Here is a 15,018-nt window from a genome sequence, read left to right as displayed (position 1 = left end):
GTTGGTGCTCTTGACTGCTGAGCCATCTCTACAATCCTACCTTGACATACCTGGAATAATTTTTGTAATGTTTTTTCTTTTTTTAATCTTGGTAGGGTTCTAGAGTGCTAGGAAAGTTTTTCACACATCTGTGAAAAATAAGATTACTTCCATTTACAGGTTGAAGGAAAAAGAAAGGTTTCCAATAGAAAAAGTCACTCCCCGAAGATCACAGAAGGTCATCGATGGACTGAGGGATAAAATGTGATTGTCACATCCGCTGTGACACTTACTAGTGCCTGTCAAGCTGTAGTACATATATCCTCACAATGGAACTCGCGTGCTGGTAATAAACAGGATTAAGAAGAATCTAGCAACGTGGTTGCGCTCTCTTTCAGAAATAGCTCTGTGTCGCACGCAGCTTTTAAAACAGCTCAGTGATCAAGCCATAGAAAGCTGGAAAACAGTGTGAGCAGGCCCGAGGCCATCTTGTGGTCTAGGCAAGGCCTTCATGCGTAGCTTGTCACCCTCCCTCCCAGCTACACATCTGGATAAGCAGACGCTGCCTGACCATTAGGCAATCTCGTGGCTTTAATGTGAGCTGACACTCTTGACATTTGATGGTGATGACTGTTAGTCCCCACTGGAAAAGTGGCACTGAAAACAAATAGCTCTAGTTGACATATTTATGTGATTTCTCCTGGGTCAGAGGTTTGCACTAGAATGCGACTTACACAGCTGATGTGTATTGTCCATAGGTAGACACCTAGCTAGAGTTCATACCTGAGCTCCCCTGTTTTGTGATCTAGTAACTATGCAGTCCCCCAGTATTCTCCAGGGGCTCTCTGGAAGTGGTCAAGGTGAGCATGTCTAGAAACCATTGGAAAGAGATTGGGACCAGAGCTCAGCCAGCTGACCTTGGGGCAGTGCAGGTCAGTGGTCACTCCATGCTGTAAAGGACCCATGTGTTTATCTTTAGCTATGTATGCCCCAGACTGGCAAAGATCTACCCAGGGCCACATATATACATCTCAAAGGATGATCCACCTGGGGCTGAGGTAGGATGGTGAGGGAGAAATTAGCATCTCAAAAGCTCTCCTCAGCTTCCTGTAGCTGGGCATCTTCCTGAGGTACCAGCTTTTTTTTGTTTTTTTTTTTTTTGTTATTTTGGGGTTTTTTTTTTTTTTGCATTTTGGACTATCCATGGGTGAGCTGTATTTTTCTCTTCTTCACAGTACTCCCTGCTCTTCTTCTCCAGCTCAGACTCCTGGGTCTTCTTTTAACCCTGGGTCCCCTTTCACAGGGGTTCCCTAAAACCATCGCCAAACACAGATATTTACGTTACGATTCGTAACAGTAGCAGAATTAGAGTTATGAGTGGCAATGAATTAATTTTAGGATTGAAAGTCACCCACAACATGAGGAACTGTATTAGAGTCTCAGCATGAGGAAGGTTGAGAACCACTTCCCAAGACACAAGCACAGTAGGGAAAGAGAACAGAAAACTCCAAGAACACCCAGGCTGGAGTCTTCCTCCTTTTCTTTCTCATCTTCTGTCTTTCCCTTCACATATTCCTCTTCTGTCTCTTTTTCATCTTCTTTTATCTTTCTTTTGACATTTTAAATCTGAGGAAGTTTATTCAATAAAAAAAACAAGGGGTTGGGGATTTAGCTCAGTGGTAGAGCGCTTGCCTAGCGAGCGCAAGGCCCTGGGTTCGGTCCCCAGCTCCGGAAAAAAAAATAAATAAAAAAACAAGCAAACAAACAAACAATATACTCTTCTTCAAGGGACGGGGGAAGAGTGTGTGGGAACTAACAGGCCATATGGGAACATTTGCTCCTTTCTCCATGTGTGTAGCACATCTTTGGGAAATGGAAGTCACGTGCCTGACTCCTGGGAAGTGGAACTTGAGGAAAGTACATACTTTGCTGGATCCTCTTTCCCTCAGCCACAGAAACTGGCTGCACTTCAGATGGCAGGCTGCAGCAAGAAAGATGACTTTGGGCAGAGAGCACAGCTGATCTGGGCAAGCAGCACAAATAAGAAACAACTCATTCTTGTCCAAAGGCTTCAAGAGCTACTTGCTGATGAAGCATTATGTCACTTTTTTTTTTTTTTTTTTTTTTACAGTGACAGCTCAGGCACTGCTGACAGTAAGGTGGACAGAATGACACGTTTCTTATTGAATAACCCTGTGGAGGATTTCCGAACGCACAATGAAATTGAAGCTTCGAGTCGCTGAGGTTGGAAAGGTGGGTTGGCAGTGGAGTTTCTCAGATGCTAAGCATCCCAGGTTGTCTTGTGTCAGACTAGAGCAGTGCCATCAAATCAATCGCAGGGTTGCCCGCAACCTCCTGCTCTCACGCCCTGTTCTCCGCTAGTGAGCGTCGGTGACAGGAACACTGCTCTGTCCCTCACGGGTATGCTGGAAGAGACGTCGGGTCTTTCTCGAATTGCTCTTAGTACAGCTGAAACCACGCTCTACCATAAAACAGACTCTGTCAGAGAATGCAGGTGAGCAGAAGGGAAGGACAGCATTGAGGCTTCTGGACATGGACAAGGTGCAAGGCTTCTCCAGTGGCTCCCAGCTCTTCCAGCCTCTCCTGGTTAGACAGAGGTTCTGCACCGGTGTCCTACCCAACACACGCATCCCAACATCAAAGGCACTCAAGGATCTCCGTATCCGAGACTCTTGACACCTCAACAATAAGGACACTGTTTTCTTTTTTAAATTGCTTGTAAAAATCTTTAATTATTAACTTAAAAAAAAAAACCAACCTAGAACCAACTATTGTCTAAGAAGACTGACAGACACCCTTTGAGGAAACTCTATCCACCATCTTCATTTGATGTATGGGTCTAGCCAAACTAGAACAGATAGAAACCAGGTTGCTTCAGAAAGGATAAGAGAAGCTGGGCTTTGTTTGAGGCAACAAACACGCTAACGACTCAAAAGCAGCCAACATAAGTGTCCGTCTTTCAGCCATATACAGCCTAACTTCCTCTCTGAATTATACAGACTCAGCCTGAGACCCGATGTGGCTGTGGCCAGAAAAGGGAAGCTGTGGAGCTATTGGGGAACTCTGTGGCCTACACAGCTCCACTGAGAGCCTGCTAGCTATCACTGAACGCCCTAAGCCAGCCCTGTGGAACCCAGGGCATGCGTGCTCTCTGTGAACCCAGGAGGAAATGCCATCATGGCACCCAGGCGAGGCTGTGTTCTCTCTCTTTGGTCTGTTTCCCAAGGCTGTAGCTAATCAAGCTGCAGTTGCATTGTGGGAGGCATGCTGACTGCCCCGCCCAGGTGGATTGACCACTCCTTCACACAGCCTCAGCATTAAACTCTTGAGAACACTTCCACAGCAGCATTACCCGTGCTGCCGGGCTACTTCCGTTCTTAAGGAATACTCGACTGAGACAGAAGCATTCGCTTCTGTCATGATGCAGCCTTGTTACGCAGCCCAGGCTAGTCTTAACCTTATAATCCTCCTGCTCCTGTATCTAGAGGCTTGATCCAGAAATCCAAACAGTTTGTCCGGCTGTTTCTCAATAAAAGATGCACTTTTATAGAGATCAAAAATTAAAATATAGCCCAGGAAGAAAAAACATCTGAGAATTTATAACGTATATTTTCTCTGTTGTAAATAAAACTAGCATACTCTACTAAAAAGTTGATAAATGTAAGAACTCCTGGCTGAAAAACCCCACTTTGAAGAAATATAGAGGTAAGAATTTCCCTGAGAGAATGCCTCTGAGGGTGGATTAAAAACAGAAGTTATGGAAGAGATGCTGTCTTTTCCCAAGAAGAGACGTTGTCCAGTTCTATCCCCGAATGCCCTATCAGGCAGGAGAGTTCTGTGTGCAGTCTCTGTACTGGGGCTAGGAAAACTTGCTGACATTTTATAACATTTATTTTCATTTTTTTAAAGATGTATTTATTTATTATGTATAAGTACAGAGTAGCTGTCTTCAGACACACCAGAAGAGGGCATCAGGTCTCATTACAGATGGTTGTGAGCCACCATGTGGTTGCTGGGATTTGAACTCAGGACCTCTGGAAGAGCAGTCAGTGCTCTTAACCACTGAGCCATCTCTCCAGCCCTTATTTTCATTTTTACAGCGACTTAAACTTAATCAGTTCCGGACCCTTCCAGCTTTCCTGTTTAACAAAATGCTACTCTCTTGGACATCAACAACTGCTACGTCATGATTCCCAGATTCTGGGCCGGGTTCCTTTCCCTCTAACGATTCCACAGCATTGTCCTCTACACCTGTCTGACAGTGTAAGTCCCACTGTACTGTGTCTTTCTGCCTCTCTCCGTCTACTAAAAGCTGCCTTTCCAAGGACAGGAGTTAGGTATCCGTCACGCGTCTAACACAGTGCCTGGCCTCACAGAGGAATTCATCAGCTGCACAGGTGAGCGGCAGCATCACTGCAGCCACCTCATGCCTGGGCTAGCAAGTGTGGTCTTGTGCTGTAGGAATGTGGATTAGAGTTATATCCATGTAGTGTCCCACATAAGGGGATTGGTTCTGCACAGCATTGATCCTATCAAAATAGTTCATGGATTAGGACACACAAATAGTTTGAGAACTATTTGTGTTGGTAATTCCACAATAAAAAGGAAATTTGATGTTCTTAGCTGCTGTGGTAGTTTGAATGACAATGACCGAAGGCCACAGGCTCATGTATTTGCATGCTTAATCCCCAGTTGATAAACTGTTTGGAAGGATTAGGGGTGTGTCCTTGTTGGAGGAGGTCTGTTATTGGGGGGGTGGCCTTTGAGGTTTCAAAAAGCCTATGCCAGTCACTTGCATCTCTCTCTCTCTCTCTCTCTCTCTCTCTCTCTCTCTCTCTCTCTCTCTCTCTCCTCTGTCTGTGGATCAGCAAAGCTCTGAGCTACCTCTTCAGCACCTTGCCTGCTTGCCTGCCACCATGATGAAAATGGGCTCATGTAACCCTCTAAAGCTGTAATCAGACATCCAGTTAAATGCTTTTTTTCTAAGTTGACTTGGTTATGGTGTCTCTTCACAGCAATAGAAGAGTGACAAAGTGAAGTGCTCATGACACTTGGTACACAGCACAGCAGTGACCCCTGATTTACTTCTGAGTCACCTCTTAAGAGTTAAAGTCAGATTACTTATAACATTTGCCCCCTTAAGACAGATAGCACATGATTGTATCCTCAAACTGGGGTAGTTTATATTTTCAATGCAAAATAAGGAACATTAATTTTCCTGCATATATATACATATATATTCCATCTTTATTAAATTGTGTATTTCTTATTTACATTTCAAATGTTATTCTCTTTCCCGGTTTCCAGGCCAACATCCCCCTAACTCCTCCCCCTCCCCTTCTATATGGGTGTTCCCCTCCCAAACCTCCCCCCATTACCACCATCCCCCCAACAATCACGTTCACTGGGGGTTCAGTCTTGGCAGGACCAAGGGCTTCCCCTTCCACTGGTGCTCTTACTAGGATATTCATTGCTACCTATGAGGTTGGAGCCCAGGGTCAGTCCATATATAGTCTTTGGGTAGTGGCTTAGTCCCTGGAGGCCCTGGTTGGTTGGATATATATATATATATATATATATATATATATATATATATATATATATATATATATCAGCATCTCAAAGAAATTTATTAATTTGAATTTTTCTTTTCTGATTTTACATCATTTTTTTAAATGTGAAGTATGTATAAGCCTATATGCAGTCACCAAACCCAGAAATTATTGCAGATGCCAAGAAGTGCATGCTGACAGGAGCCTGATATAGCTATCTCCTGAGAGGCTTTGCCAGAGCCTGACAAATACAGAGGCGGATGCTTGCAACCAGCTGGTTAGAGAAAGGACTGAAGGAGCTGAAGGGGTTTGCAACCCCATTGGAAGAACATCAATATCAACCAATCAGACCACCAAAGCTCCCAGGGACTAAACCACCAACCAAAGAATACACATGGAGGGACCCATGGTTCCAGCTACATATTTAGCAAAGGATGGCATTGTCTGACATCAATGAGCCACATATGTAGCAGACATCAACAGGAAGAGAGGCCCTTGGTCCTGTGAAGGCTTGATGTCCCAGTGTAGGGGAATGCCAGGGCAAGGAGGTGGGAGGGAGTTGATGGGTGGGGTGGGGTTCGAGCACCTTCATGGAGGCAGGGAGTGGGGGATGGGATGGGGGTATCTGGAGGGGTGATGGGGTGGGGGGATAATATTTAAAATGTAAATAAAGAAAATATCCAATAAAGGAGAAGAAAAAAGAAAAAGAAAGGCGGGAGGGAAGATTTTATTGAATATTGCAGACTTTCATAGCTACTGTTCCCTTTCTCTTATCAACAATGGTGTTTTGTCATTTGTCAGCTCTCTGTGAATATCTTTTTTCTCTTCATTCTATAAGTCAAAGAAAAGTCTTCTTCAGGCCATACAGGGTAAGCTGTAATAACACATTTGATAGCTCTAAATAATTCTCTCCTGTCAGTGCACAAACTGAGTGTTATTCATGGGAAACTCTTTGTATGGGCCCTGAAAATAGCCAATAATTCAGCCTGTCAACTTTTGATAACTCCACATCTCAATCCTACGTGAAGAAATATCGGACCGGGTTTAGCTGTTTCAAAAGCGATGAATGCAGATGATGCATTCTTGTCTTTCCGGCAATGAGACTGCAAACTATTACATAGAGACCCTTATTCCTAACCATGCCATGTCAATTTCTCTCTCAGTTGCCTGGTGCTGGATGTGTGTGTTTAAGATTTAGAGGATGGTTAGTCATCATCTCAGGGCTCCAGGCCTAATTTCAGGGGCACCTGAAGCTCCCGACCAGCTGCTCCGTGGAGCGCTTCACACCCCGCGCCTACCTTCCTTGTCCCCTCGCCTTCTAACTTCCCAAGTCGGTTCCTAAACCCCTTCAGATGTTGGGATAGCTCTTTAGATGATGGCTCTGTGCCCGCGTGCTTCTCACCTGGAACGGCGTTGGTCCCGCCCCTGCATTCGTCCTTTTTTCCTTCAAGTCTCAGATTGAATTCTTTTCTGAGATCTCCCTGCTCTTGACCCCCTCTTTCCCCTTGCAGAACATTCTTAGCCTGGGTGACTGAGATGGCCCAGACGGCCCTGGAGAGTCTAGCCTTGGGAAACTTTGATCCAAAAGCCCTACAAAATTACCACGCGAAATGCGTGAGCTTCCGTTGCCGGGATGATGTTTCTCACTCTGAAATGGCTTCCATTCCTACCACCATGTCCTTGGTGGTCCTCCACTCCTTCCCAGCTTCAGTCACCTGCAGGCACAGGAGACCTCTTCACAGGTGACACCTCTCCAAGACACAGTTACGTTGTCAAGAGCGGTGGGCAGGTTCATTTCCTGTGACACGCCCTCCTCCCTCTTGCCCCCTGCACTCTGAATTTCCTTCCTATTCTAATCTCTAGCGTACTCTCCATGCACGCCTCAGATGGTGGATTCATCTCCTGGTTCCTTGGGGGAGGGGCTGCTGCTCGTTTTGTGCTTCATCCTCTCCAAGACAACTTAGTGTGGCCATGGGATGTATTTGATGAATATCCTTGAATGTATTCTTAGATGTCCAAAAATCATGGTCACCAAGATGAGAGAAATATTATTATCTTGAGCATTAGTTTTTAAATTTTGTTGATTCTTATTCTCTCTGTCTCTCTTTCTGTCTCTTTCTATCTCTCTCTGTCTCTCTGTCTCTGTCTCTCCTCGCCCCCCCCCTCTGTTGTTATTGTTGTTGTTGTCGTAGGGTCTCAATGTATAGTACAAGCTGGCCTTACACTCGTGACACTCCTGCCTCTGAGCCCTGAGTGTTGGGATTATGAGCATGCGTCACCACCACCACCACATTCAGATATGTTTCTTGCATCTACTTTCCAATGAGGCAAATTAAAAAAAAAAAATCCTGTTCTGATATAAAGAGAAGGCCTACTCCTTCTAGATGTGCTGCACCACACTCATTTCCATCATGTAGCTACAGGGGAATAAAATTATCTCAAGAATAGACAATAGTCAAATATGCTTACTATTACTTTTATTTTAATGATGTATTTAATTATAAATAATACATCTTACTAGCATGCCTATTATTATGAGATTGAAAACTGTCTGAGATTGTCTGGGATGGGCTTGTTTACTCAAGATGCCTTCCCTTCCCAGATCCTCCCCATCTGCTTCCACCCCATTCAGTCTCACAGCAGCCACACCATGTGCATCTAACTGTAAGCACACGTGCTCACTGTTGAAACCACGAGCTGCTCTGGCTAATCGGAGAGAACTGCAAGAGTTTGTAAGCAATGAGAGATAAATCAGAAAGAAGGTCACAGTGTCCTTTAACTTCTAACTCAGGGCCTCTTCCTTGAGTTGTGGGTAAAGGAGTCAGCTTAACTTTCAAGTTTTGTCTCTGTCAGTCTAGTCATGTCTGTGTCCCACTGCCTCTGAGCCCAGCTTGATTCCCATCATTCGTCTTTTTATATAAATGCATTTTTTGTCTCCTACGCCCCCTTCTAAATCTTCCTGACTTCACAAACTTTTAAACTCCATTTCATATAAGAACTACTTCTCATTGAGATAAAGTGGTGAGTCCTCACCTGCCTTACCTTCTGCCCCCATCCCAGCCATTAAACATGTCCTTCTTCTATGGACTTTGGATTTGGTCGATCTGTTTTTGATGGTTCAGTTTTCATGAACAGTGCTCAGGGTACCTATGCGATTTCATTTTCACGGCATCTCACTCAGTAAAGGATTGTGTCAAGCTGTGTGAACTCTTTCTATGGCTTCAGGAATGAGACCCTAGTGATGACTGAATTGAAAGGTATAGAGCCACGCCTGTGAATGGTGACATGTGAAAGCCTTAGAGCGCGCTTCCTCTTTAAGGAGCAGTAATATTGTGGATGGTGCTTCCAAGTCCCTAGACTTACTCTTGCAACTTTGTACCTTATCCATACATGAGATCCTATGCTCAAATTGTGACAAGGCATATTCTCAGAAATTGGCAATCACCATACATTCCTTTATATAGCTTGTAAGTAAACACTTGACACATAGATAAATCCTGCTTATTTTGTGCACAATCAGAAACAGTTCTTTAGTCATCGCCTCGAAAACAGAAACAACTACCAGACCATTTGAAACCGCATTCTAATCACTCCTCCTTGGGACTCAGCAGTGCACTTTCCAAACCACTTCTAAGGAAGCAGCATTTCCTTGAACAGAGAGGTGTTGAGGACTTACAATGTTGACATTCCCTGAAGTTTGCCTCTGCATTTTGCCCAACCTTGCAAACATGCTTGCAATGAGGCTGTATGCAGTGAGAGCAGTTGTGCTTGGTCCCGGGGGATGGGGCGTGGGAGGGGGTGGTGGTGGGGGACTAAGAGAGATCGAAGAGGAGGAAAAGCCTTCCTGGAGAGGTTTCTTAGAGTTTTGGTTCTTTGTTTCTTTTTTAAAGTTTTATAGAGCTTTAGAGCTTACTCAGTCCTTTCGCAAGAGCACACTAATCATTTTCCCTCTATTTTCTCTCTTCATATATACATGACCCCATTTAGTTCACTTAATTAACAGCTCTCTAAATAGATTAAATTTGCTGCCGTAGGGGGTGAGACAGTGGAGGCAGAAACACCCGAATCTCCTGGCAGAGTTGCAGAAGTGTCAGATCAGATTCTTGTGAGGAAGAAATGGAACAAGTGCAAGTGCAAATGATGGGACAGAGATGAGGCCACTGGGCACAGGGACCAGAGGGGATGGTGAGGTGGTGGGGCTCCCTCCTCCACAACAGAAAGGCTGGCTGTAGGATGCTTTTGGGTAAATCCTAGCCAGGGGATACAGATCCAGTCAGTTCAGAAACCAGAACGGCTGACATTAGGAAAGTCATCTTACTGGATTTTTTTTTAAAGCAACCATTTCAGCCAGTTGACATTTAAGTCTCTAGCCTGTGAGTATTGGAAGCAGGGAATATAGAGACAACTTCTGTTTTTCTAGGGGAAAAAAAAATCAAATGAATCGATTGAAGAGAACAAAAGCCTTCACATCATGGAGTTTCCTGGGCCTGGGGTCTATCTACAGAACTGGTGCCACAAAGATGCTACGGTAGTGATAATTTCTGGGCAGCGAGCGAGACAAGGGTTTCTGGGGATCTTACTGGACTAGCCAGCCATGTGCTTTGGGGAAACTTTTGGGGAACACACACTTCGGGTAGCTGAGATGACAGCTGTACAGTTACGCTGGAAGACTGAATTGTTCGTGGGGAAACATCACAGATCAGCATTTAAGGCCTTCTTTCCAACAGGAGGGAACAACGGTATATTTTTAAAGTCGATTCCGCCATTCCAATGACCACTAACCAACCTTTGCACATACGATTCCTCATTTCATGTTGGCCTCAAAGCACTGTGGGAAGAGGACTCTGGCTCCAATGCTAGCCCAGGGACAGGACAGCCTGGCTTGATTTAGCCCCCAGTGACTTACTAGCCACCTGCTGTAGAACAAGTCTGATGCCCTAAAACAGCAAGCACAAAGCTTTGACCAGGAATGGAAAACAGTGAAAAACTGTGTGTTGCCCAGTGAAAACAGGTAGCCCGTGTGTTGTGCTGTGGCAGAGAAAAATAACTGGATGAATGGTCCTGGCCGTAGGTCGGGGATTGTGGGAAATGAAGACCCTCACTTCATAATAAGAGCACCAGAGACTCGGAGTCATAAAAGCGAGGTAGTTTACCTTATGATTTTGCAAAGCTAGGTGTCAGCCCCAGAATGGCAGGCACTCCTGGTGAGGCAGAGAGCAGCCCAAGTCACCCTGACTGTCATACCCTTGCCTCAGTCCTCCCAATCTGAGTAATCAGGAGGTTCAATCTTACACATCCCTAGGACAGTGGTTCTCAGCCTTCCTAATGCGGCAGCCCTCTAATAGAGTTCCCCATAATGTAGTGACCCCCCAACCATAAAATTATTTTGTTTCTACTTCACAACTGCAATTTTGCTAGTTATGAATCATAATGTAAATATCTGATATGCAGATATCTGATACGTGACTCCTGGGGGTGGTGACCCACAGGGTGAAAACCAATGGTCTAGGTCTTAGCATTCCCTCTGTTTATTTTTGTCTTTTCCTTAACAAAAACTGTTCTTGGATTGAGCTCTATGTTTTATACCCTCTTTGCCTTCTGGGCAAGCTTGGCTGTTAGTAGATCTGTACTCTAGACTTACAGTTGGATGAGTGTGTGTGTGTGTGTGTGTGTGTGTGTGTGTGTGTGTGTGTGTTTGCAGGAGGTATGCTTAGCAGCACTGGGAGAAGGAAATGAACTAGTAGGTCTTGGCAGAAATCTAGTGCTTTCTGTTCATTTGCGGTTGACCTAAGCTGGCTGGAGGCACCTTCACGAAGGATAACCAGACTTTGCTTCTTACAGGATCAAGAAGTGGAAACTATCTGTTCTTTTGTTCGGCCTATCCGTTCTTTGAATTGATTCAGTATTTTTTAAATTAGGAGGTTATATACACAGAAAATTCAAATTTCTGCTGTTTCTTGAAAAACCAGGAGGCCTGGGCCGTAGTCCACTGGATCCGAATAGAACTCTTTGAATAGGACAGAGTCCACCAACTCATGGCCACCTTCCCCATCCCACAGTGACTATCTGGTACAGTTACATCCACATACCCAGCACTAAGATGTTGCCTCAGAACTGCCTGGAGATGTTTGCTTAGAGCCTCTGCTAATGGTTGTGAGATCCTGAACAAGTTGCTTGTCCTCTGCGGGATCGCGGGATTATTTTAACATCTCTGGGATGGAGATGATAACTGTCTACCTACCTCACAGTGTTATGCATTGTGCTGCAAAGTGCCTGCCTCATAATAAATGCTCTAAGTGTGTAAGCAATAGCAACGCTTTTATTACAGTTTATAAGCTGTGTGTCCCTCATCTGAATGCTTCCGATCTTACAACTTCTCAGATTTGGATATGCAAATTTGCTTATTTCTTCAATATAAGAAATTTATTGTTTGTATAGGAGTGTTAGATGCATATGTGTGTTGGGGGGACGCTCACACTTGTAGAATCATGAATAAAAGACAGAGAGGATTTCCAGTGTCTACCTTACTCTTGAGACAGGATCTCTCACTGAACCTAGAGCAAGCAGGGCTGGCAGCCAGGGAGCCACAGTGATTCATTCTCCTGCCTCCACCCTCCTCAGTGCTGAGGGTCCAGGCCCAAGCACGACGGTGCTCAGCTTTTTTGCACAGATGCTGAGATCCAAACTCAGACCTTTCTGCTTAGGCAGCTTGCACGCTTACCCACGAAGCCACCTCTTTAGCCCTTCAGTATATGAATATAAATAATGAGATATCCCGAGTATGAAACCTGAGAACCCTTGTGGTCGGAGAGCAAAGTTGTAAAAATATGACGTGCTCCCAGCATGTCTGTTCAGGAAGTTCCATGTTTTATGGACTCTAATGCAAGGCAGCATGTATTAGCCTGTGAGAGGTACCTGGTCCTGGCAGTAGTTTAAGATGAAACAATGCACAGGATTAACATTGAGAAAGAAAATGATGCCGATGCAGAACGCTGCACACAGAGTGCCCGAGGTGCAATGAAATGGCCCGAGGAAAGCACTCTCCCGTATTAGAAGCCCTGCTCAGTCACAGGTAGCCAGCGCACGCTACAGGAGCAGTCTGGATGACATTTACACATCTGGACAGCACAAGAGCAATTTAAGAATGTAATTTTACACTTTAAATTCAGATTGACTTTGAGTATTTCTCCCAGACTATTAAAGACACTAATATTTAAGTAAAACTGAAGCAGCACATGACTGGAAACTAAAATCCTGCCATGAAGAAAGAAGACATTTTAGTGGGTTCATACTATGAAAATCCTCTCCTCACAGCACAGGGAAATGACTCATGAACAAAGCCAGAGACAAAGCAAACAATAAAATAACCAAAACCAAATGAAGCAACCCAGAGACAGCTGAGGATGTTGTACTGAGTTGAGTCACTTTGCAGCCATGATGGACTGAACCCTGCAACCTGGAACCAGGGAAAAGCTTTCCGTCACCATCAACAAACACATAGGCAAACACAAACCAACAGAACCCAAAGGGCATGTAGAACTCCAGTGTCAACTAAAGCCCAACATTTTGGTGTATTTCCTTTTTCAGTAAAAAATACAGGGCTGGAGAGATGGCTCCGTGGTTAAGAGCACTGACAGCTCTTCCAGAGGTCCTGAGTTCAAATCCCAGCAACCACATGGTGGCTCACAACCATCTGTAATGAGATCGGCTGCCCTCTTCTGGTGTGTCTGAAGACAGAGACAGTGTACTCACATAGATAAAATAAATAAATCTTTAAAAAAGAAAACAAAAACAAAAAATACAAAGTCCTTACACACACATCATAAATACATTTAATTTTACATACAGTCAACTTTGTGACAGTTTGGCATTTCATATTTTAAGGGTTAAAATGAAAAAACTTTTTCTGAAGAGTTTATAACACTGTATTTTTAGTGAGAATTTAATATTCTATCATAATTGCTTTAGGTTTTATGTTTAAATTGACCTGAGAATTTTAAAAAGGTGAATTCCTAAAACCAAGGGGAAACAAATAAGGTTGCCTATATACATTAGCAAAGTCAAAGAATCTTGAAATTATCAAATAACTATAATTTGGTTTTCATAAATTTCTTTTTTTTTTTTTTTTTTTTGGTTCTTTTTTTCGGAGCTGGGGACCGAACCCAGGGCCTTGTGCTTCCTAGGCAAGCGCTCTACCACTGAGCTAAATTCCCAGCCCCCATAAATTTCTTAAGCTAGGATAAACAGATAAAATTAAAAGGAGACGGTGAAGATCTAAAACCCAGTAGTGACACACAGGGGTACCTGAGTTAAGAAAACTTACCTGAAGACTTTTTTATGAGTCCGTGAATTTCTGTCAGGGTGAGGCTCCTGGTGTCCCAGCCTAGCTGTTCTGTCTTCACCCTCATCGGTCTGGGCGAGCTCAACAGTGAACTCTGGCTTTGCTCTGCAGCCATGTGGATTGTGGTTCAAATGCCAGTGGCTCAAGTAAGTGAAGGTTTTATGTTACTGAGATGTGTTATAGGGAGTAAGCTTCAGGAGAGAGCAAGGAGATGAACAGTCAGTTTTTCCACCATCTCCTTCACAAACCAACTGTCAGGATCTGACATCTTTTCATAAGTTCAAGCTGTTGTGGTTTAGAATAGAAGCTTATCTTAGTTAATGGATAAGATTAGTTTAGTTAAAAAAAAAAACAAAGTTGAATACATTGAGTTTTGTAAACAGATACAAGTAAATTTCATATCCGTACGCCTGGGTGTGTCTTTAGTCACAGTTTTCTTCCCTACAGCTACTACAGGCTTCCAGCAAGTGCTGGCCATCCAGGTCTCTAACCCCAACCCCCAACACACACACACACACACACACACACACACACACACACACACACACACACACACACCTTGTAGTAATAGGAACATCAATCTCGGTGTCTGCTGATTACAAACCTCTACATGCCTCCATTTAGCTAGTCTGCTGGCAGAATTATTTTTTTTACTTCTTCAGTCTAGTTTTCTTTATTGCTAGCCACTAGATTTACTTCTTAGCATAATAAAAAACAGCAAAAGGAATTAGAGGACAAGTAATTTTTCATATGCAGAACAGTCTAGAAGCGTACCTGAACGGAAGCAATTTAGGCCAGATGCCTTCCTGTGATTCAGGATGAGGAGCTGGGGGACCTGAGCGGGGAGGGGAGCACTCCACAGCGGCTTCCTCCTCTCTCTGTTGTTTATGTCTCAGATGAAGAATCAATACACTCATATGGAATTTAAATGGAATAATTAATATGGCAGTCTGACTCATTTCCTTCAGACCAGGTTCCTGAGGGTTTGTCATTAAGTAGAGATCTTTTGCTCATAAGTAAAAATTAATCAGACTGCTCATCGCTTTCTCCACACACGTTTAATTGTTTCCAGAACATGTCTCGCACAGAAATAAAATGATTTTTCCAATTCCTAAACTTATAGTG

The sequence above is a fragment of the Rattus norvegicus genome, chromosome 8, assembly GCF_021556685.1.
Source record: "Rattus norvegicus strain SHRSP/BbbUtx chromosome 8, alternate assembly SHRSP_T2T, whole genome shotgun sequence".
NCBI lineage: Eukaryota > Metazoa > Chordata > Mammalia > Rodentia > Muridae > Rattus > Rattus norvegicus.
This window is presented reverse-complemented; position numbering follows the sequence as displayed.